Here is a 25,844-nt window from a genome sequence, read left to right on the forward strand (position 1 = left end):
CAATGGAAATTTTGTAGAGTTTTCGAGCAATTTTATTGGAATTTTGCTCGTTTTTTTTTTTTGATTTTTTATCGATCTACGATAACTTACAGTGTTTGATTTGATAAGTCAGTTGAATGATTTGTATCGCACTACATACAAATTGATTGTTGGTGATTTTCAATGATCTAGTTTTGTTTGCAATTGTTTTTATGAGTAATTTCAACAGTTGCTAAAGAAGTGAAATAAAAAGTAAAGACAAACATGTACGTAACATGTTACTTTAATTATTAAGTACATCGAATCACTTCATAATCAACTCGTAAAAGTAGGTATATGTACAATAATCCCCCCTCCCAAAAATGGAAAGAAAGAAATAATAAAAATGAAAACGACGCCTTACAATACATAATTTGATCTATATGGGAGTTTGTTCTCAGATTGAGCATTTCTATCAAATGGTGATGCTGTTTTACGTTCTTTTACTGAACTCCAATTGGACAATCTGTTGAAATTCTCAATTTTTTGCACAATTTAAATGAAATCCGTTTTATGTGAAAAAATGTCTACACCTTATTGGAATAATATGTACCCTCTTGAAATATAGAAATATGTCTTGTACCTACTGCCATTTCATAAAAGTTGGTATACCTAATCGTAGCTTTTTCCTGCTCACGTTTATATAACTTGATTATTTCTTTTTTACCCATCACGCTCCTCACCTGAAACTATTCCGCGTCAAAACAGAAACCCTCTTGCAATCAGCGAATGGATGATTTTATTTTTAAACACTTTTAGTAACAATTCAATTTTTGCAACGTTTAATATTCCGCTTTGATAATACTTGATTTTTTTTCTCGTAATTTCGATCATTTTTGGAAATTTTTTGTAGAAATCTGCTAAAATTTCATAATGATATGTACTTTCGTACATAACTACATTTAATTTTTAAATCAGTCATTTTTAATAATTTCAGGTACATACTCAATGGAAATTTGAAGAGTTTTTAAGCAATTTTACTAGAATTTTGCTCGGTTTTTTAAAATTTTCATCAATCTACTCGTAAGTATGTTAACTTACTGTGTCTGATGAGTCAATTGAATGATTTGTAGCATGCTGCATACAATAATTGAAACGCCTTACAATACCTACATATTAATTTGATCTACATGGAATGGAAGGCGAACATTCGGCAGTATTTGTCTCTATTATGTAATTGCTCCAACTGGACAACCTGCTGAAATTCTCAATTTTTTTCACAATTTAATACTTACCTAAATATGAAATTCTTTTAATGTGAAAAAATGTCTGCATTTTATAGAATAATAAAGTATGTACTTGAAATACGTCTTTTACTTACTGCCGTTTCATAAAATTTAGTAATCTTGGGTTTTTCCTGTTCATCTTCAAATTACGTGATTAAATATTTCTTTCTCGCTCCTCACTGGAAACTATTCCGCGTCTGAACAGAAACCCTCTTGCAATCAGCGAATAGACGATTTAATTTAAAATATGGTATGTCTTCTCCATAATATTGTGGAGTGCAGAATCGATGAGTGACATAAATGCGTATTCCGCAAATCTTCATCTTGTAATTCTATGTTTTTCTGACTCTAAAGTCGGTTTTCATACCATTTTTAAGCGTTTTTTAACCTGCAGATCAACCTACAGATTACATCGATTCACCTATAGTAACAAGTTAAAAATAATGGGAAACCCCTGAAACTCCCTTCTGGGATGACTAACCACCCAGAATTAATTTCTCGTACGTGGAATAATATGAACTTCAAAATACTTCTTAATGTACCGCCATTTCATGAACGTTGAAAATCTCAAGATTTTCCTGCTCATTTTTATCTGACGTGATTAGGTATTACTTTTACTTGAAGTTGAAAGTATTCGGCGTCAAAACAGAAACCCTTTTGCAATCAGCGAATATTTTGCAGCTTCTGATGAATTATTTTAAAAGCTCTGATGACATTGAAACCTCTAATGCCTAGTTTTGGTAGGGTAGATTGCTGCAGGATAAATGATCCGTTCTGGTCTCTGAAAAATGTAACCACGAGTTTTACTGTAGTTATTTTATTATGCACCTACTTAATGTTGCACAGATATACAGATCACTTAAATATAATAATTATCAGTTATTTTCAATTTTCCAAAAAAGATTTTTCTCGACGTTATTGTGATGTTTAAATGTTCTTGGAACTTTGTGATCCCACAGATATTAAAAATGTTGAATTTTCAAATTGTGGATACCCCTTCAATTTCTTCGCTTGGAACAATTTCTCGTGAAAACAGAAACTCTCTTGCAATCAGCAAATAGATGATAGTTTCTCCAGTAGGGCGAGGTGACTCAATTTGTTGCTTCTCAGTTACCTATGAAGAAACTAAACAGCGGTTTCTTTTTAAATTTTTTCCAGGGAGTAGTTCCATTTTGTAGCTTTCGTCGAGGCGAACACGGCGCGCTACCTACAAGCCCCTCTATCTACTCATGGGAAGAAACTACGGGCGTCTAAAGTCTAGAAAATGAGCAAAACCAAAAAATGAAAATTTGTCAAAATGAAAAGTTTGACCTAGGAAACTACATAGTATAGAGAATGTTTTTAGTTGAAAATTGCAATTTTTGGGATTGGCCTATCTTCATTTTTGAAGGATCTATGCAACCTTGAAGTTTTGAAACAGATAAATTTCTGAAAAATTTCAAATTTACTCAAATTGATCTGTTTCAAATAGAACTGGCTCATTTTTTATACACACAAGTAATATGTACATATTTCAGACACTATTTGATTCTTATCCTGATCCTGGATTGATAATAAACCCCATTCTTGAATCTATTCTCATGTTCAATGACTTCATAGACTGGACTGTAGCTCTCCCCCTTCCACTGATTGAAAATCCCATCTGTGTCAAAACATAAACCCTATTGCAATCAGCGAATAGATAATGGTTTCTCTATTTGTTTAGAAGTTCTTGTATCAAAGTCAGTTTGGTTCTTTAAGTATCATAAATGTGTATCCCGCAGATCAATTGATCCTTGACCTTGTAATTTTTTTTTTTTTGACTGTAAGGTCGATTTTCATGCCATTTTGAGCGTTCTTTAACCCTCAGATCAATCTGCAACTTACACCCATTGACCTATAGTAGGTTATAAATAATGGAAACCCCTGAAATTCCCTTCTGGGATGGGATGACTCACCGACCTAGAATTCATTTCTACATAGTATAATAATATGAACTCAATACACATCTTGTCAAATAGTGGATTTTCCCCGCTCACTTTAATCTGAACTTGAAACTAGGGTATCCCGTATCAAAACAGAAACCCTCTTGCAATCAGCAAATCCATATCCATGTCTGCAAGATTTTCCGGATTCTTTTGGGATAATATGTTTTCAACACACCAATTCAAAATCCACGGAGACCATGTCGGTTAAGTAAATGGAAGAGTGCCACAAATGCGTATTTTTCAAATCTTGACCATTAACCTCGAGTGTATAATATTTATAGTCGGTTTTCATGTCATTTTTCACGTTTTTTAACCTCAGATCAACCTACAGATTACATCGATTCACCTATAGTAATAAGTTAAAAATAATGGGAACCCCTGAAACTCCCTTCTGGAATGACTCACCACCCAGAATTCATTTCTCGTACGTGGAATAATATGAACTCAAAATATGTACTTCTTGTGCCGCCATTTTATGAACGTTGTGCTCATTTTAAACTAACGTGATTATTTATTTTTAACTCGTCACGCTACTCATACTTGAAAGTATTCGGCGTCAAAACACAGACCCTTTCGCAATCAGAAAATGACTCGTGGAAGCAGGTCGTCAGCATATAAACATAATTTTGATACCGTTATGCACAATCATCTTGAATTCCATTATCGAGAGCTTTTTTCGATCAATTGCGGCGTTACCATGCCCATCCTTCATGAGATCTATGGACAGCAAAGCATGAATAAAGGAATATTTTACATATTAACCAGGCTAAATTATTTACCTTCTGCTAAAGAAACAGGCGGAACCATCGATCTGGGTTTCCTTTTTCTGGGGTCCCAAATTGGTGGATTGATCGGTAGGTACACTTGTGTGAACTTTTTGCCACCAACCGCTAAAGACTGTATCTCAAAGTTTGTCGTTTCCTCTAATAGGAATTTCAGTCTCTGGGTGTAAGTGCCTTCTGTGGCGTGATATCGGCGGTCTTATGAGGTCGTCCTCTTCATGCTCTTCCCAACGGAAATTCTTTTCAAATCTTGCTTCTGAAAACATGCACACAATATTATAAACACAAATCACAAAAGGTTCAAACCTTTATAAGTTACAAATAATGTTATGTAAATAAAAATGCAAATTATGCAAATCTGTGGTTTAAATTTACCTTAGTGTGTATAAAGTATTCAACCTTATTGTTGTCCTGGATTGATAAACCCTATTTTTGGGCCAAAATTCTCGTGTTAAGTGATTTCTAGACTGGACTGTAGCGCCCCCTCCCCCGATCCAAAATCTGCAAGAGTCCAAGTCGGTTGGGTGAATGGAAGAGTGCCACAAATGCATTTTGCGCAGATCACAGATCACAGATCTCAACTCTTGACCCTGTAATTTTATGGATTTCATTTAGGGCGATTTTCATGTCATTTTTAGCGTTTTCCTTCGAATCAACCCAAAAGCTTATATCGATACGCCTATAGTAAGTTAAAAATAATGAGAACCCCTGAAACTCCCTTCTGGGATCACTCAGCAACCCAGAATTCTTCTCATACATACCTAGAACAATATGAACTCAAAATACATCTTTTACTGCCATTTCATAAAACAAAAGTTGAAAATCGCAGATTTTTCATGCTCATTTTTATCTGACATGATTATTTCTTTTTAACCCCTTACGCTCCTCACTCGAAACCATTTCGGGTGAAAACAGAAACCCTCTTGCAATCAGCGAATCACTTTATTCTAGCTTGTTTCCATCTGAAATAAGCTAACGTTTCAATGACGTAAATACAAATTAACTATATACCTACTTATAATACTTATTTCGATTCACCTAAGCATATGCCTACTTGTAGTAAGTTTGAAACAGTAGGAAACCCTGAAACTCCCTTCTGGGATGACTCGTCGACCAGAATTCATTTCTGCGCAGAATAATATGAACTCAAAATAAATCTTGTCCTGCCGTTTCATAAAAGTTATAAATCGTGGATTTTTCCTGCTCATTTTAATGTGAACTTGAAACTACGGTATTCCTTGTCAAAACAGAAACCCTCTTACAATCAGCGAATAGATTATGGTTTCTCCATTTCAATGCCAGCTACACTATCTGTATTCTTGGTGTCTTGCTCCATCATTTATAAAATTGAAATATTTAATTTTTAAAAAAGAAATGCACAATTTGACAAGTAGATATGAAAGGCAAATGGCAATGGGCTCAAGGAGAAATATTGTTTATTTGCAGGGAGGATTGACTCATTTCCAAAGAGGATTTTTGGTCGCCATTTTATATTATGACCAACTCATAGGATAAATTACACTTCCAAAAGAGGTCCCCAGCATTTCTGAAATAAAACATAGACAAATTTTGATCAAATTCAGTGATGAAAGTTACTTACTTGATTCTTTCTTACACTGGCACTGGATTGATAAAAATCGTTCTTACTTGTTGACTTCTGGGCTGGACCATAGCCCTATCGCCCCCAGCTCTAAACTCCACAAAGTCCAAGTCGGTTGCGTGAGCGGAAGAGTGCCACAAATGCTTATTCTGCAGATCTTGACCCTTGCCCTTGTAATTCTATATGCCGATTTTCATGTCATTTTTCGTGTGTTTCAACCCTCACATCAACCTGAAGCTTATATGGATTTACCAATACCTAGTAAGCTAAAAGTATTGGGAACCCCTGAAACTCCTTTCTGGGATCACTCATCAACTCAGAATATACTTGTCTGCATACCTACATAGAATACCTACTTAATATGAATTCAAAATAAATCTTGTACTGTCATTTCATAAAATTTAAAAATCGTAGGTTTTTCCTGCTCTTTTTTATCTAACGTGATTAATTTCTTTTTAACCCGTCACGCTCCTCACTTGAAACTATTTTGGGGTGAAAACAGAAGCTCTCTTGCAATCAGCGAATTTAGATGATGGTTTCTCCACTCTGAATCCGAATCCATTAATCTAATAGTCCTTCACTTTTTTTTCTGAGTGGAAAATAAATTTAACCGCAGTTTTTTCTCAATTTTTGTCGGTTGGATGATTTAACTGGGATTCCATGACCCCCCCCCCCAACTAAAAAAATTAACGATCTGCAACTTTGTATGCCATATTTTGACAAGTTTTTAAATTCTTTCTTATGCACTTTTGCGTCAAAATTTTTTCGCAGGAATCTGCTAAAATTTCGCGATATTTTTTAATTATTCATTTTCAACGGTTACAGGTGGGGGATACTTACTCAATGGAAACTTGAAGAGTTTTTGAGCATTTTACTAGAAATTTGCTAGGTTTTCCTGATTTTTCATCGATCTTTGATAATTTACAGGGTCTGATATGTCAGTTGAATGATTTGTAACGTACTGCGCACAATTGATTGTTGGTGATTTTTAATGATTGAGGCGATTTTTTTGGTGTGGTGGGGGATTTTGCTCAAATTTCGAGATGTGTTTTATTTCGTGTTGTTGCCGGTTTTTTTCATGGATAATTTCCACAATGACTATAAAAAGTGGGATAAAAGTACATAAATACAAGAAATAAGTATAATGCGTTACTTTGTTGCCATCATCACTCGATCATCAACTCGTAAATGTACGTAATAGTCATTTCCCTCCCCCTCCATAAAATAGTAATAATTAATAATTAAATAAATACGAGTAGATAATAAAAATGAAAATAACGCCTTACAATACGTACATAATTTATGCCACAAAAAATTTGATGTGCGTTTGTTGAAGTTTTGCTCGAATTTTGGGATGTGTTTTCAACTGTCTGATGTTTTCAATTTTTTTGATGTCTGTAAATTTTTACCATGTTTAAATTAAAAGGAAAATAACGTCTTACTCTGACCCTTGCTTATATACATAACTAATTTTTGATTGCTACAGAAGATACATCGAATTTAGAATTTACAAAGATGGGTACAACGTAAACCGTTGCCGGAGCTGTACCTTTTGCAGTTTTTGATTTCTTCGACTTCTCTCTATAGGTTGAAAGAAGTCGATTTTTGAATCATTTTTCACGTGATTTATTTTATTTCTGTATCAGTCTGTAGCGAGTGTACAGGCCTCCTAAAATATCCACGAAGATCTTTCTTCAGGGTTCGAAAAGGTCGAATATTGAGACATTTTTACCAGGGTTTTTGACCCCTACGTACTTGTAGTCTCTCTTCTCAATGATATGAGAGAGGATGGGCTCCAATTTCGCGCATATAAAGTGAGTAATGGGGAAATGTCGCAGATGTGCCTTTTGTACGATTCATATTGTATTTCAGAATTCAGATCCATTTCATTCGTATCCTGGTCCTGGATTGATAAACCCCATTTTTAAATCATTTTTGGTATTCATTGACTTCTGGCGTAGACTGCACCCCCCACCCCTTAAATCCAAAATCCACAGTCTAATACTCTCTAAATTTGAAACAGTGAAATTTCACTGTTTCAAATTTAGAGAGTAGTAATTTGGAATTGGATGCAACAATAAAAGAGTGCCTCTTGAACCTTGTAATTCTATACGTATTCGACTCTAAGGTCGATTTTCATACCATTTTTCGCGTTTTTTAGGCCTCAGATTAACTCGCAACTTTATGGGAACCCCTGCAACTCCCTTCTGGGATGACTCACCGGTTCGAAATTCATTTCTAGAACAATGAACTCAAAATATGTACATCTTGTACTTCCATTTTAGACAACAAGTTTGAATTAATTGAAATCATAGTGTTTTGCTGTTCATTTTCATCTGACGTGATTGGTTCTTCTCAACCCACCACGTTGTTTATTTGAAACTGTTCCGAGTAAAAAAAAACATAAACCCTCTTGCAATCAGCAAGTACTTAGATGATGGCTTATCGTCAGAAGTATACTCAGCTGGCGGTTTTTGGTTCTCTTGCTGAATTGAAGAGAAAATTAACTGCAGTTTCTTTCTTCCTTTTTTTTCAGCTGGATGATTTAACCCTTAAAGACCCAGGCTAATCCTGAGATGTTGTGTGAAAATGCTTTCAATTTCCTGAATTAGATCATCACAAGCATCACTTTAACCCACAGTTTGCCCCCCAGCCCCTTAAAGCCGTCTCGTAAAAGCCGTACCAATTTATTTAATTTTCCTTGAAAACCGAGAAAGCAAAAACCCAAATGAGGTCAATCATGGAACTGAATGATATAGTATCATTAGGTGTACTGAATGAGTGAAAGCATATCCCCAAAGAACACCCCACCCCTTTTTGGGGGGCAAATTTTCAAAAAAGTTGGGATAAAAAAATTGGACCCATGCTCCATTTTTGGATAAACATATTGATGGTAGACCCTTCACAAAATGAAATCATGAAAGGTGTGAAAATGGTGGACCAGAGCGATTTTTTGAAAATTTGATTCGCTTGTCTCGATAAAAACCCGAAAAAACAGAGCATGAATACGCAAAGTACATAATATGGGAAATATTGTCAAGTAGGCTTGAAATGACAGAAACAAGAATTGAAAGGAACACAGATGCTTTTAACAGCACATAAGTTCAGATAATCTACAATCCACCCATCAAATCTGTTTATCACTCCGTGGATATTCTTTCTCGATATTTGTCACCAAATAGTTACATCCTACAAAGGCTAGCAGTACGATTGTTTTTCTGCAGAAATATCAAAGTAGGTTTATCAACCACTTTGAAAAGCTTTACACAGTCAAATTGCAGCACTCCCTGACATTTCATAATGTTCAAGCATTCATGAAGAAGTCACTATCCCTTCTCGATCATAGATAATGTAGTTCTACATCATGAAAATTGCACGAGCAGAAGTCGAGGTTTACAATCATGAGATTGTGTCCAGCTTATGACTACAGGATTCAGGGGATTTGAGATTCAGTAAAAAGCTTTCAACTGTTGTTCATCCACAACTCTGAACTTTTGAATGTTTTGAGAAATTCCTGCTGAAGTTGATATTCTTTCTCGATATTTGTCAACAAATAGTTACATCCCGCAAAAGGTTAGTGGTATGATTGTTTTTCTGCAGAAGTATCGAAATAGGCTTATCTACCACTTTGAAAAGCTTTACACTGTCAAATTGCAGCTGTCTCTGGCATTTCATAATGTTGAAGCATTCATGAAGAAGTCACTATCCCACCTCGATCATTGATAGTGTAGTTCAACATCATGGAATATTATGATTGGAAACAACAAATTCTGCTCAAGCAATTTTCAAGATGTACAACTTCACTATCAATGATCGGGGAGGGATAGTGACTTCTTCATGAATGCCTCAACATTATGAAATGCTAGAGACAGCTGCAATTTGACAGTGTAAAGCTTTTCAAAGTGGTAGATGAGCCTATTTTGATACTTCTGCAGAAAAACAATCATACCACTAACCTTTTGCGGGATGTAACTATTTGTTGACAAATATCGAGAAAGAATATCAACTTCAGCAGGAATTTCTCAAAACATTCAAAAGTTCAGAGTTGTGGTTGAACAACAGTTGAAAGCTTTTTACTGAATCTCAAATCCCCTGAATCCTGTAGTCATAAGCTGGACACAATCTCATGATTGTAAACCTCGACTTCTGCTCGTGCAATTTTCATGATGTAGAACTACATTATCTATGATCGAGAAGGGATAGTGACTTCTTCATGAATGCTTGAACATTATGAAATGCCAGGGAGTGCTGCAATTTGACTGTGTAAAGCTTTTCAAAGTGGTTGATAAACCTATTTTGATATTTCTGCAGAAAAACAATCGTACTGCTAGCCTTTGTAGGATGTAACTATTTGGTGACAAATATCGAGAAAGAATATCCGCGGAGTGATAAACAGATTTGATGGGTGGATTGTAGATTATCTGAACTTATGTGCTGTTAAAAGCATCTGTGTTCCTTTCAATTCTTGTTTCTGTCATTTCAAGCCTACTTGACAATATTTCTCATATTATGTACTTTGCATATTCATGCTCTGTTTTTTCGGGTTTTTATCGAGACAAGCGAATCAAATTTTCAAAAAATCGCTCTGGTCCACCATTTTCACACCTTTCATGATTTCATTTTGTGAAGGGTCTACCATCAATATGTTTATCCAAAAATGGAGCATGGGTCCAATTTTTTTATCCCAACTTTTTTGAAAATTTGCCCCCCAAAAAGGGGTGGGGTGTTCTTTGGGGATATGCTTTCACTCATTCAGTACACCTAATGATACTATATCATTCAGTTCCATGATTGACCTCATTTGGGTTTTTGCTTTCTCGGTTTTCAAGGAAAATTAAATAAATTGGTACGGCTTTTACGAGACGGCTTTAAGGGGCTGGGGGGCAAACTGTGGGTTAAAGTGATGCTTGTGATGATCTAATTCAGGAAATTGAAAGCATTTTCACACAACATCTCAGGATTAGCCTGGGTCTTTAAGGGTTAACTGGGATTCCATGAATTCCCCCACCCCCAACTTTCAAGGATCTGCAACTTGCGTATCATTTTGACAAGTTTTAATTCTATATTTTAGGTACGCACTTTTTCACTTTCGAATTTGCGATTTTTGTGCCAATATTTTAGTTTTAATAAATTATAGGGATACTTTATTATTGAATTTCTGCAGAATTCAATTCCGCTATGACAATATTTGATTCGTTTTTCGCATAACTACCTAATTTAAATCACTTTTGGAATCCGTATTTCACAGATCTTGACCTTGTAATTCTATGTTTTTTTGACTCTGAGGTCAATTTTCATGCCATTTCAAGCGTTTTTTTAACCCTTAGATCAACCTCCAACTTACATAGATTCACCTAATAGTAAGTTGAAAATAATGGGAAGCCCTGGAACTCGCTTCTGGGATGACTCACCGACCCAGATTTCATTTCAACATAGAATAATGAACTTAAAATAGGCATCTACATCTTGTGCCATCATTTCATAAAAGTTAGAAATCGTAAGTTTTTCCTGCTCGTTTTTATATCTGACGTGATAATTTCTTTTTAACCAGCCAAGCTGCTCAATTGAAACTATTTCTCGTGAAAACAGAAACTCTCTTGCAATCAGCGAATAAATGATGGTTTCTCCACTTTGAATCTCTGCATTGCAGTTACGCTATAAATTTTGAAATCATGTAGGGTAGTCATTTTTTACGGTTTCAGGTAAGCACTGAATGGAAATTTTTGAAGAGTTTTTGAGCAATTTAAGGCCTAGAATTATGCTCGGTTCTCGGTTTTTTTCCTGATTTTTCATCCAATTGAATGATTTGTATCGTACTGCATATAATTGATTGTTGATGATTTACAATGATTGAGGTGTGTTTTTTTTTTGTTGAGATTTTGCTCAAATTTCGAGATGGTTTCTTCTCTTACTCATATTGACGCTGTTTATTTGAAACTGTTCCACATAAAAACGTAAACCCTCTTGCAATCAGCAAGTAGGTAGATGAGGGTTTCTCCACTTCGAGTTCTTTCATCCTCTTGGTTCACTTGTTAGGTTGAATAAAAAATGAACTGCAGTTTCTTCCCTCATTTTTTTCAAGTTGGATGATTCAACTGGAAATCCATGAACGAATAGACGATGGTTTCCCCTTTTTATGCGAATTATAAATTTTTTGTCAACTGTTGGATTTCGAGTGATTTTTAAGTCGATTCTTTTACTTTTTTTGTTCATCAAGGCCATGCTGTTCTACAGTTGAAAAGCACAAATTTTTAAATTAGTCATTTTTAACGCTTGAAAACAAAAACAAAAGAAAAGACAATTTTAGGTACATACCTACTCAATGGAAATTTTGCAGAGTTTTTGAGCAATTTTACACACTTACAAGGAATTTTGCTCGTTTTTTTTGATTTTTTATCGATCTACGATAACTCACAGTGTTTGATAAATCAGTTGAATGATTTGTATCGCACTACATACAATTGATTGTTGGTGATTTTCAATGATCAGGTGTTTTTTTTGGGTGGGGTGGGGGGGATTTTGCTCAAATTTTGAGATGTTTTTCACTTCCTACTGTTTCCAATTATTTTTATTGGTAATTTCAACAGTAACTAAAAAAGTGAAAAAAAGTACAGAAACGAAATATAAATACGTTACTTTCATCATCAACTCGTAAATATATAAGTACATACAACCCCCCCCCCCCCCCCCCACCACCACCACAACGGAAAGAACTATTTAGTAAAATGAAAATAAGGCCTTACAGTACGTATGAATGCTCAACCATAGCGTACTTTGTGTTCGCTGATAAAATCGTTAGGTATTTCCAAATCTGTTGTCTAATTTTTTTCAACGTTACGGAGTCCTCATAAGACCTCAAAAAAACCTTACCTGTCTTAGTTAAAGTAGTCCAGTCCCAAATGAAAGTATTTGAGATTCTGCGCAAACATTATTATATTTTTGATAATTTTTTTTTTCAAAAAATATATAGTTGAATTATGATAGATAATTTCCGAAACACCCAGTAGGTGTATGTATTTCAGACCTATTCGATTCTTTAATCCTGGTCCTGGATCAATAAACTCCATTTTTGAGCATTGACTTCTGGACTAAACTGTAGCCCTCCTTTCCCCCTCCCCCCCCCAAAAGGAAAATCCACTGAGTCCAAGTCGGTTACACGTGAATCGTAGAGTGCCTGAATGGGTATTCCACAGATCTTGACTTTTAATACCCCCGAGTGTATAATACAGTCGGTTTTCCTGTAATTTTTCACGTTTTTTAACCCTCAGAGATCAACCTACAGATTACATCGATTCACCTATAGTAATAAGTAAAATATAATGGGAACCCCTGAAACTCCCTTCTGGGATAACTCACCACCCAGAATTAATTTCTACGTGTGATAATATGAACTCAAAATACATCTTGTACCGCAATATTATTTCATGAACGTTGGAAATCGTAAGTATAGGTTTTTCCTGCTCATTTTTATCCTCACTTGAAACTATACATAAATTTCGCGTGAAAACAGAAACTCTCTCGCAATCAGCGAATATGTTATGGTTTCTCCATTATATTTCGTGGTGATTAAACTGGAATTCCATGAACTTTTCTCGCCGACTTTCAAGAATCTGTACTATTTTACACACTTTTTTTTTTTTACCGAATTGGTGATTTTTGTGTCAATTTTGATGCTCCAACTACATAATGATAGGGATACACACTTTATTCAATTTTTGCCGAATTTAATTCCTTTCAATCAATTTAGTAAACCTTCACGCTCCTCACTTGAAAGCATTCGGCGTCAAAATAGCAACCTTCTTGCAATCAGCGAATAAATCATGGTTTCTCCTCTTTGGGGACATATTCTGCTATTTTTTTGGTATTACGAGAATTTTAAATCAATTTTTTAAAATTTGTTTTCATCGAAGAGCTAAAAAAATCTGACATCTTTCATTTTATTGTGAAATGAAACGATACAAAATGACAAAACGAAAACCATTTTGCAATCAGAGAATATCCGATCTTTATTTATGTAATGAATTTAGGTAATTGTTATATAATTATTTGTTGAAATGAAAAGAGAGCTTTGAGTTAAGCCACTCAAATGAACTAAGGAAGAGTTCAGAATGAATCGATAGAAACTGGCCACGGGATCATTACGTCTGTGAATTTGAATGAATTATAAAATATCGACGTATTAATTCAGTAATCGCCGGGTTTTCACTACGAAAATTTGACTCACAGTCACAGATATAGCTTGATTGCTCTTGTGTTTCTTCGTTAGCGTTTTGTTGACCTATTGTATTCAAATTCTCAACGGGTGGATCGACCAAAAAAGAAAAGTCAAAGAATTTTGAAACTTACTTACTATTCACCCATTCCTCTAGCTTCGATATGGAAACGGTGAATGGGTCGTATGAAGACTGGCGTGTTTATAAAGCGATTCAACAATGCTTAGGTTTGAATAATAATACCTAAAAAAAATTAAATTAGAAATCAATTTACCGAAGAAGAAACCTCATTTGTAGATTTAGAAATGTTAACCTCCTGCCACCACTCTTCATCACTTTCTTCTCTAATTATATTATAATTGAGGAGTCGGCCTGCAAAGTGACCTAACTGCAAAAAAATGATTTTTGAGATAGAAACGCTATCTGATAGTTTAGGACATGCCCTAAAAAAGGAATATATCACCTTCATCCAGTTTCACTCGTAACACCCCTTTCCCCCCTTGAAAATGATAAAATTAAAAGCATGGCCTGCAAAGTGACCTTATTTTTACGATTTTCCGAAAATGTGTTTCATAGGGTACTGTTTGTTGAAATCAAAATTAATTTTAACCCCTTCTGAAGAAATTCAAAAATTTTGGAGACATCGAAAATCGCACAGGAGGCTCCAGAGTGATTCGAAATGGTAAAATCGTAAGTTGAGAATAAGCCACAACTCCAGTTTTAGCTACCCAGCTTCCTGTACATAAAAAAATCTTGAATTAATGAATAAATCTTTGCTTTCATAAAAAATAACATACCTACGCAATGAAAACCCGGAGAAAATTGCGTACATATCACTAAAAAACAAAAAAAAAATGTATGTGCGGCCTGCAAAGTGACCTAACTGCAGCATTTTTCATTTTTTTTGCACCCTGTAGCGAACCCGTGTTCATATTTTTCAGAAACGAAAAGGTAATTAAGTGAATGAGGGTTGACCCTTTCGATTCCCGAAAACAGATTTCGAAAATGTGACTTCATTTTCCTATGACACGTTTTTTTCATTTATCTCGAAATCAATTTTTTGCAGTTAGGTCACTTTGCAGGCCGACTCCTCAATTAATTGTTGGTGATTTTCAATGATTTAAGCGATTTTTTTTTGGGGGGAGGGGGTCGCTCAAATTTCGAGATGTGTTTTACTTCGTGTTGTTGCCAGTTGTTTTTATGAGTACACCGATTGACTTACATCTAGTAGGTAAAAAAAAATGGGAACCCCTGCAACTCCCTTCTGAGACGACTCACCGGTCCAAAATTCATTTCTAGAACAATATGAACCCAAAATACATGTTGTACTTCCATTTTACAAAAAAAGTTTGAAATAATTGAACTCATAGGGTTTTGCTGTTCATTTTATTTTGACGTGATTGGTTCTTCTTAACCCACCACGTTGTTTATTTGAAACTGTTCCGAGTAAAAACATAAACCCTCTTGCAATCAGCAAGTAGATGATGGTTTCTAAACAAAATCATTGAATTCCCAGTCATCAACGGGCGTTTTTTGGTTCTCTTGCTGAGTTGAAGAGAAAATTAACAGCAGTTTCTTTCTTTCTTTTTTTTTCAGCTGGATGATTTGTACTGGGATTCCAGGAATTTCCCCATCCCCAATTTTCAAAGATCTGCAACTTGCGTATCATTTTGACAAGTTTTAATTCTATATTTTATTTTAGGTATGTGCACTTTTTCACTTTCGATTTTGTGATTTTTGTGCCAATATTTTAGTTTTAATAAATTATAGGGATACTTTATTATTGAATTTTTGCAGAATTCAATTCCGCTATGATAATATTTGATTCGTTTTTCGCATAACTACCTAATTTAAATCACTTTTGGAATGCGTGTTCCACAAATCTTGACCTCGTAATTCTATGTTTTTTGACTCTACAGTCGATTTTCATGCCATTTCAGGCGTTTTTTAACCCTTAGATCAACCTCCAACTTACATCGATTCACCTATAGTAAGTTGAAAACAATGGGAAGACCTGAAACCCGCTTCTGGGATGAATCACCAACCCAGATTTCATTTCAACGTAAAATAATGAACTTAAAATAGGTACATCTTGTACCATCATTTCATAAAAGTTAGAAATCGTAAGTTTTCCCTGCTCATTTTTATCTGATGTGATTATTTCTTTTTAACCAGCCACGCTCCTCAATTGAAACTATTTCGCATGAAAACAGAAACTCTCTTGCAATCAGCGAATAAATGTTAGTTTCTCTACTTCGAATCTCTCCATAAATTAGTCATTTTTTACGGTTTCAGGTAAGCACTGAATGGAAATTTTTGAAGAGTTTTTGAGCAATTTAAGGCCTAGAATTAGGCTCGGTTCTCGGTTTTTTCTGATTTTTCATCCAGTTGAATGATTTGTATCGTACTGCATATAATTAATTGTTGATGATTTACAATGATTGAGGTGTGTTTTTTTTTTGGTTGAGATTTTGCTCAAATTTCGAGATGTTTTTTATTTGATGTTTTGTTTCCAATCATTATTTTTATGGGTAATTTCAACAATGGCTAAAAAAGTGGGGAAAAAATAAAGACAAGAAATATAATTCGTTACTTTTATTGCCATCATTCGATCATCAGCTCGTAAATGTGCCAATAGGTTCAGTAATTCCGGCCCCCTCCCCCTCCCTAAAAGTAGAAATGATTAAATCAATGGATAATAAAAATGAAAATAACGCCTTACAATAGGTACATAATTTATGCTACAACGAGTGTTATGTATGTTATGTACTTATGGTTGTTAGTTTTTCCTTGAATTTTGAGATTTTTTCAATTTTGTTAATGTTCGTAACCTTTTACCATATTCAAATTAACAAGAAAATAACGTCTTATTCTGACCCTTGCTTACCTATAGGGTATATCTAATTGGGTCTCATTTAAAGCGGGAAAAACTCGAACCTGCTGAATTTTTTGATTGCTATATATGTACAATATTCATCGAATTTGGAATCAAGATGGGTACAACGTGAACCGTTGCCACAGATGTACCTTTTGCAGTTTTTGATTTCTTTGACTTCTCTGTAGGTTCGAAGAAGTCGATTTTTGAATCATTTTTCAGGGTGGTTTATTTTACATTAAGTATTCTGTGTCAGCCTGTAGCGATTATACAGGTTTCCCAAAATGTCCACGAAGATCTTTCTCCAAGGTTGAAAAGACCGATTATTGAGACATTTTTTCCCAATGTTTTTCGACTTGATACTGGTAGTCTCTCTTCCAAAAATGATTAAATGAAAAATATAATGAAGATAAAAATAATGCCTTACAATACATAGGTAGATAGGTAGATACAAGGTTTGTTTCCTCTCATTATTCAAAAAATGAAAAATGAATAAATAAAAATAATGTCTTACTATATGTAGGTACTGTACAATGAGGCAACAGTTAGCATCGTCGCCAATGATGTTGTTAACTGGGGTACTGCTTTTAAGGGCATTTGCTTCTATAGTTTTCAGGTTTACCGAGTACTTTGATGTCATTGACTTCATCAGAAAAGTTATTATAATCGTAAGTTTTTCCTGCTCATTTTCATCTGACACGATTATTTCTTCTTAACTATAAACCCGCCACGCTGTTTATTTGAAACTGTTCCACGTAAAAACGTAAACCCTCTTGCAATCAGCAAGTTTCTCCGCTTAGCTTTTATGCTCTTGGTTCACTTGTTGAGTTGAATAAAAAATGAACTGCAGTTTCTTCCCTCATTTTTTTTTTAAGTTGGATGATTCAACTGGAAATCCATGAGCGAATAGACGATGGTTTCCCCTTTTTATGCGAATTATAAATTTTTTGTCAACTGTTGGATTTCGAGTGATTTTTAAGTCGATTCTTTTACTTTTTTTGTTCATCAAGGCCATGCTGTTCTACAGTTGAAAAGCACAAATTTTTAAATTAGTCATTTTTAACACCTAAAAACAAAAACAAAAACAAAAAAAAATTTAGGTAACTACATACCTACTCAATGGAAATTTTGCAGAGTTTTTGAGCAATTTTACACACTTACAAGGAATTTTGCTCGTTTTTTTTTGATTTTTTATCGATCTACGATAACTCACAGTGTTTGATAAATCAGTTGAATGATTTGCATCGCACTACTCTACCTACAATTGATTGTTGGTGATTTTCAATGATCAGGTGTTTTTTTGGGTGGGATGGGGGGGGGGATTTTGCACAAATTTCGAGATGTTTTTCACTTCCTACTGCTTCCAATTGTTTTTATTGGTAATTTCAACAGTAACTAAAAAAATTGAAAAAAAGTAACGAAACGAAATACAAATAATTATGTCACTTTCATCAGCAACTCGTAAATATATAAGTAGGTATAACCCCCCCCCCCCCCCACAAAGGAAAGAACTATTCAGTAAAATGAAAATAAGGCCTTACAGTACGTATGAATGCTCAACCATACCGTACTTTGTGATCGCTGATAAAATCGTTAGGTATTTCCTACAGGGTGCCCAGAAATATCGAGTACCCCAAAGAAAGTTTTTCATTAAAAATATAGGTTGGCAACGTGAAATAGATGCATATGATTGGTGGAATGTTATCTCTCCAGTCCAACAAATAATCATGTGCTATCATTATTATCATTCACTGTGACCAACCAAAGTATTTTAGTAGAAAACTTTTTTAGGGGTACTCGATATTTCTGGGCACCCTGTAATCTGTTGTCTAATTTTTTTCAACGTTACGGCGTCCTCATAAGACCTCGAAAAAACCTTACCTGTCTTAGTTAAAGTAGTCCAGTCCCAAATGAAAGTATTTCTGTACTCCAATGCAAAAAGGATGGAAGTCCAATGACCTGGCATAAGGAAATGAGGTTAGTGTGTTTAATACAGTTTGATACAGGGATTTTAAACTTTTCAGTTCAAAATTTAAAATTCCTGTTTCTCAAAACTGCACTGAACACACTAACCTCCTTTCTTTATGCCAGGTCATTGGACTTCCATCCTTTTTGCATTGGAGTACAGATTTGAGATTCTGCGCAAACATTATCATATTTTTGATAATTTTTTTTTTCAAAAACAGTTGAATTATGATAGATAATTTCCGAAATACCCAGTAGGTGTACGTATTTCAGACCTATTCGATTCTTTAATCCTGGTCCTGGATTAATAAACTCCATTTTTGAGTATTGACTTCTGGATTAAACCGTAGCCCTCCTCCCCCTCCCCCCAATTGAAAATCCACAGAGTCCAAGTCGGTTACACGTGAATCGTAGAGTGCCTGAATGGGTATTCCACAGATCTTGACCCTTAACCTCGAGTGTATAATATAGTCAGTTATCCTGTAATTTTTCACGTTTTTTAACCCTCAAATTGACCTACAAATTACATCGATTCACCTATCTATACATATAATAATGTACTAATAAGTTAAATATAATGGGGGCACCCCTGAAACTCCTTTCTGGGATAACTCACCGCCCAGAATTAATTTTACGTGGGATAATATGAACTCAAATTCTCCAAATACTTCTTGTACCGCGATATTATTTCATGAACGTTGGAAATCGTAAGTAGGTTTTTCCTGCTCATTTTTATCCTCACTTGAAACTACATAAATTTCGCGTGAAAACAGAAACTCTCTCGCAATCATCCAATCAGCGAACAGGTTATGGTTTTTCCAGCATATCTCATGGTACTATATGATTAAACTGGAATTCCATGAACTTTTCTCGCCAACATTTAAGAATCTGTACTATTTTACACACTTTTTTTTTTTACCGAATTGGTGATTTTTGTGTCAATTCTGATGTCCCAACTACTTAATGATAGGGTTACATACTTTATTCAATTTTTGCCGAATTTAATTCTTTTCAATCATTTTTATAAACCGTCACGCTCCTCACTTGAAAGCATTCGGCGTCAAAATAGAAACCATCTTGCAATCAGTGAATAAATTATAGTTTCTCAACTTTGTTATAAGTACTAGTTTGTAGTTGTGTAAAATTTCGGTCAAATGTTGGGTCAATTGGCGTTTTTTTTGCATGCACCTATTCAATTAATTATTCGTAAGTTTAATGTTGCAATTCTGCTGGTTTTTTGGTATTCCGAGTCTCCGAGAATTTTGAATTAATTTTTTTGAATTCGTTTTCATCGAAGGGCTAAAAAAATCTGACATCTTTCATTACCTGTATCGTGAAATGAAACTATACAAAATGACAAAGCAAAACCCATTTTGCAATCAGCGAATATCCGATTCTTATTTATGTGTATGCAATCTAAATGTCTAATTAATATCTATTGTTGAAATGAAAAGAGAGTTTTGAGTTAAGCCACTCAAATGAAGCAAGGAAGAGTTCAGAATGAATCCATAGAAACTGTCCAGGGGATCATTACGTCTATGAATTTGAATGAATTATAAAATATCGACGTATTAATTCAGTAATCGCCGGGTTTTCACTATGAAAATTTGACTCACAGATATAGCTTGATTGCCCCAGTGTTTCTTTGTTAGCGTTCTGTTGTATTCAAATTCACAATGGGTGTATCAACCAAAAAAAAAAGTCAAGAAATTTTGAAACTTACTTACTACTCACCCATTCCTCTAGCTTTGGTATGTGAAGATTTTGACATGTGAAAACTGGCGTGTTTATAAAGCGATTCAACAACGCTAAAGTTTGAAGAATATACCTAAAAAAAATTAAATTAGAAATCAATTTACTGAAGAAGAAATATCATTTTGTAGATTTAGAAATGTTAACCTCCTGCCATCACTCTTCCTCACTTTCTTCTCCAATGATTGGTATTACAAAAATATAATCATCAATCCTCGTGTTTAATTGCGGAAATCATTGGTGATACAGTTGATTGTTGGTGATTTTCAATGATTGCAAGGCAATTTTTTGGAGGAGATTTTGCTCAAATTTTGAGATTTATTTTACTCCCCGTTGTTTCCAATTAAGTGGGTATTTTGGTGGATAATTTCGACAATGGCTAAAAAAGTGAAGAAAAAAAGTGAAGCCGAGAAATATAATGCGTTGCTTTTATTGCTAACGCTCGATCATCAACTCTTATAATTGTGCCTGTAAGTGCAGTGGGTAAAGATCATGAAAAGGCATTTGACTTACTTAAAACTGAATTAAGCTAAGACCGCCACCTGAATCAGGTGATTTATACTTGAAGGGCGGTTTTCCAAAAAGCGATAAGTCAAAAATCATGATTTCGAGATAAATGACGTTTTTAGTGCCCATTTGAAGCCATGATGCACTTGGAGTATGCAACCTGTCCTGCATGTTGCATTAGGTTCACCTCAACACGTACGTGTTGGTTTCGCGGTGTAACTCGAGTTCGCAGCGCTTCTGCGGCAGAAAAAGTAAACTGACTTATCGCCTTTTGGAAAAACGATTTTTCAGTTTTTCATTTATATGATAAAACCAGTGGTGCAAATCGATGTAAGTCAACTGTAAATCACAATACAAAAGTAGAAGACCAAAAAAAATCGATTACAAAAAATTTAACCTGTATTTTTAACAAAAATTATCCATTTTGGCAATCAAATAAAAACAAAAGTACCTATATTACGATACTATCCAAGTATTGAAAAAAACCAATTTTCACAGCTCTACTTCAACGAACACGAAGTATTACAGTAGGTACAAAAAATTTAACCCATATTTTTAACACCAAATTCAAAGGTTCACTGGATAAATTGTGACTTATCGCGTTTTGGAAAAACGATTGCGATCTGCAACTTACGGAAAAGCTGGATTGCGAGTAAATAAATAGGTATTTTGGGTAGGTTAGGCATTAAATAGGTGAGATACAACCTACAGAACACAATGGCGTGAAAAACTCAAATTTCAAAAAACTTGACTTATCCACTTTTGGAAAACCGCCCTTCACTTAGATACTGAAGCGAATGAGTCAACTATGGATGCTGTATTGTTTTATATGGATAAGGATGAAAAAACTTAACACATCTGCGTATTTGTCTCGATTAATTTTGAGGAACATCAAAAAAGATTTACCATGTTCGACAAGGAGATGTTTAAGTTCGTTGGCACACATGTTGAAGAAGGTACAGATGTGGGTAACAGGTTGACGTATACACTTGTGTAAAAACCTGTTGTCGATTGTAAACAAATACGGGGAAATGGTCCAGACTCACAGACGCTCTGCGTACTGGATTACATGGTTCAACTGTTTCAACCCACAACATAAAATGAATAGATAATAAAAATGAAAATAACGCCTTACAATAGGTACATGATTCATGCAGGGAAATGCGGTCTTGATATTTTCTTGGACCTGGCATTAGCTTACCTATAGGGTATCGACTTCAAGTGGTTCAACTCGAGGTTTAAAGAAGTCAATTTTTGAATCATTTTTCAGGGTGGTTTATTTTATATATTCTGTATCAGCCTAGGTAGCGCTTGTATAACTCACTTAAACCTTTTAGGTTATTTCCATAGGTTTGTTTTATATTTCCATCTTTCACTGTCAAAGTTGGTATAGTGTAGAGTGACGTGTTTGACATCAAATCCGTACTCTAGACAAAAGGGACATGTCTGAGGTCTAGGTGTCTTCTTTACTAGGATGTGCTCATGTGTCACTCTAGTATGCCCAATAAACACTTTTCTAATGTTCATGTTTCAATAACTTTTTCTGTAGGGATTCATTTTCTTCCTCCCTCTCCTTCAACTGCCTTCTCAGTTTTGCAACATCGTTGCTGAGAGCTATGGTGGTGAATCCTGCAACTTACACCGATTGATCTATAGTTGGTTAAAAATAATAGGAACCCTTGTAACTATACCTTCTGGGAAGACTCACCGGTCCAAAATTCATTCTGGGAATCTTGTTCTGTCATTTTAGAAATATTGGAAATCATGAGGCTTTCCTGCTCATTTTTATCTGACGCGATTATTTCGCTGTTTATGTGAAACAGTTCAGCGTAAAATCTTAAACCCTCTTGCAATCAGCAAGTAGATGATAGTTTCTCCTCTTACATAAACGTGTTGAGTTCTGTTGTCGAGTTGATTTTTCATCGTAGTCGTTTCAACTTATAGCCAATCAGCAAACAGTCAATACATAAATAGCTAATCAGCGAATAGCATTTCAATAAAGCCAATTAGAGATTAGGATTTTATTATAATGCATATAGAAATATTTTGGCGCCAAATTTGAAGACATAGCCAGCAGTTGTTTGTGTCCGTTATAATTAGAAATTGTAGCACTGTATCCATCAGAAATTTCCACTCAATTATTAGATGACAATAAAATTTATGAATTTTCAGTTCATTCATAGCCAATCAACAAACGGTATTTGGACATAAAGACAATCAGCAATTACTGTTTATCAAAACCAAATTTGGGACTGATTTGGAATTTAATTTTCAATTTTTTTAAATTCGTGTACAAATTATTTTATTCAGTTGAATAATGAATGTTCTAATTCACATGTTGATTTGATTTAATTTTAATGAAAGTATGTAGTAAGTCTAGGTATGTATACCTATTCTACTTTGTAAATTATAAAAAAAGTCAAGACATGAAAAATCAGCTTCATGCTCCAAGTTGATAATGTTTAAAAACAAACTCAGCAACTAATACAACCATCAATCAACCAATATGGTGAACAAAAATGCAAAAACCCCCTTGCAATCAGCAAGTAGATGATGGTTTCTCCTCTTCTGCTACGTCATTCCATGTGTCTGCAGCTGAGTTGAAAAAAAAACTAACGGCAGTTTCTCTCTTCATTTTTTTCAATTGATCGAGTTGACTGGAATTCCAGGACTTTCCCTACCCCACTTACAAGTTTCAATTATATTTTATGCCCTTTTTCACTACGCATCGAATTTATGATTTTTGTGCCAATTTTGTAGTTTTATCAAATTATAGGGATACTTTATTCGATTTTTGTAGCATTTAATTCCGCTTTAATAACTTCTAGGTAATTTTTCGCAGACATCTGCTGAACTTTCGTGATGAAACATAGGTACCTGAATTTTTAAATTAGGTGGTCATTTTTGACGATTTCAAATACCTACGAAATGGAAATTGGAAGAGTTTTGAGCAATTTTACTGGCGGTAACATTAGAGTGATTTATAAGTCAGTTGAATGATTTGTATCGTACTGCATGCATACAAATTGATTGTTGGTGATTTTCAACGATTGGGGTGATTTTTTTTTGGTAGAGAATTCCACTCCCACCACCCCCCCCCCCCTCCCCAAAAAAAGAGAACTAAATAATAAAAATGAAAAAAAACGCCTTACAATATGTACATAATTTGATCCACAAGAAAGTCATCGTGAATTTCTCCTAAGAGAAAGAATCAAATTTCATTCTCATTTTATAGAACGTCCAAGCTCATTTACGAAGGTAGTAGGTTAATTTCCTTTTAGAATTTAGTTGTAGAATTTTCTTCTGTTGTTTTGCTGACTGACAATATTTAGAAATAGTGATTTTAAACACTTCGTCAAAAAAATGGTCATCAATATTATAATTTATAAGATGGTGGATCTGTGAGTTTTATTGTATCAAAATAAGTATTTTTGAGAGCATGATTTTAAAAAAATAATAATATGATTGATAAGGCTTTCTGTCAAATTGGGCCATTTGTCAGTGTCGATTTTTTTCATTACATTTAGCAGGATTTGTTTCGTCGCATTATTCAAAAAATAAAAAATGAATGAATAAAAATAATGAAAATAAAAATGATGTCTTACTACATGTACCTATTGGGTAAAAAATGTTTACGAATAATATGTAGATAGAAGGTATTTTTTTGCTTTGTATCAAAATATTTTTGGCAGCATGATTTTTTCAACAATAACTATGGTTGATTAAGGCTTTTCTGTCACATTGGGCCATTTGTCAGTGTCGATTATTTTTCATTACATCCAGCAGGATTTGTTTCGTCGCATTATTCAAAAAATGAATAAAATAATGCCTTACTATACGTATGTAGGTAGGTACTTTGATTTTTAAGTGTTTTTTTTGTGTGTTGTATCTCATTTCAACACTTAGGTGACCCTTCACAGATCCAAAATCCACAGAGTGTAACTAGGGAACCTCATAGAGTATCCTCGGGGGATTTGGATGATGGAAAGTGGTCTCATTGGTAGCCCTTGGCCTAAATACCACACCATTAAAATTTTAGCCGCCAGTTTTGAGTTGAGTTGGTAAAATTTTGAATTTTCAAATTTTCAAAATCGCTACCCCGACGTTGAGATTTTTCCCACGACGTTGTCGTGTGAAAATTTTGATGCACGCGCTTGACCAAGGGGCATGATTATTTTGTTTTCCCATTTGACTAAATTTTTCGTCAAAATATTATTACCTAGATATTTTTCAAAGATCTTTATTTCCGATAAAAATATGAATAATTTTCGAAAAATGTAGTATGAAAAATTTAGTTGAATGGGGAAATCAAACAAGTCCTTTGTGTCAGCGCGTGGAATCAGAATTTATTATAAAAAGGAAAATAACGCCTTACAATATTAGTATGTACCTACATAGTTTAAGATAATAAGAAACGCAGCTCGATTACTCTCATATCCGGTGACCTCAAGAGTTCTAGCGCAAGAGCACCCGGATTGAAAAAATTAAGAATTTGTTGTGCCCTAGATTTTGAAAATTTTAAATTTTCAAATTGTATTGGCCCCTTCAATTTCGTAAGTAGGCAAATTTTTATAATACCTTTTTTAGTTCGTCCACTCGAGTACTATGAGTTGGCGAAGTCACTTGAATGATCCAAACAATTTCTCATTTTTGGCGAATTTTTCAAAATTGGTTAATTTTTGGCCAAAAATGGCGGAACTTATTCAATGTACAGAGAGTAGGTAACAAAATGTTTGCATCATTAAATTGACTTCGGTAACCAATAGTGCTCAAATGGATGAACAAAAAATGGTATTATGACAAATCGCCTATCCTCAAAATTATGGCAGCAAACGCAATTTGAAAATTTGAAATGTTTAGAATTTGGAGCATCCCAAATTTGGAAATTTTGAATCAAGTTTGCCACTTCACATTTGCTGATGTGCAATATGTATAATTT

Source organism: Planococcus citri, chromosome 1 (genome assembly GCF_950023065.1).
Source record: "Planococcus citri chromosome 1, ihPlaCitr1.1, whole genome shotgun sequence".
NCBI lineage: Eukaryota > Metazoa > Arthropoda > Insecta > Hemiptera > Pseudococcidae > Planococcus > Planococcus citri.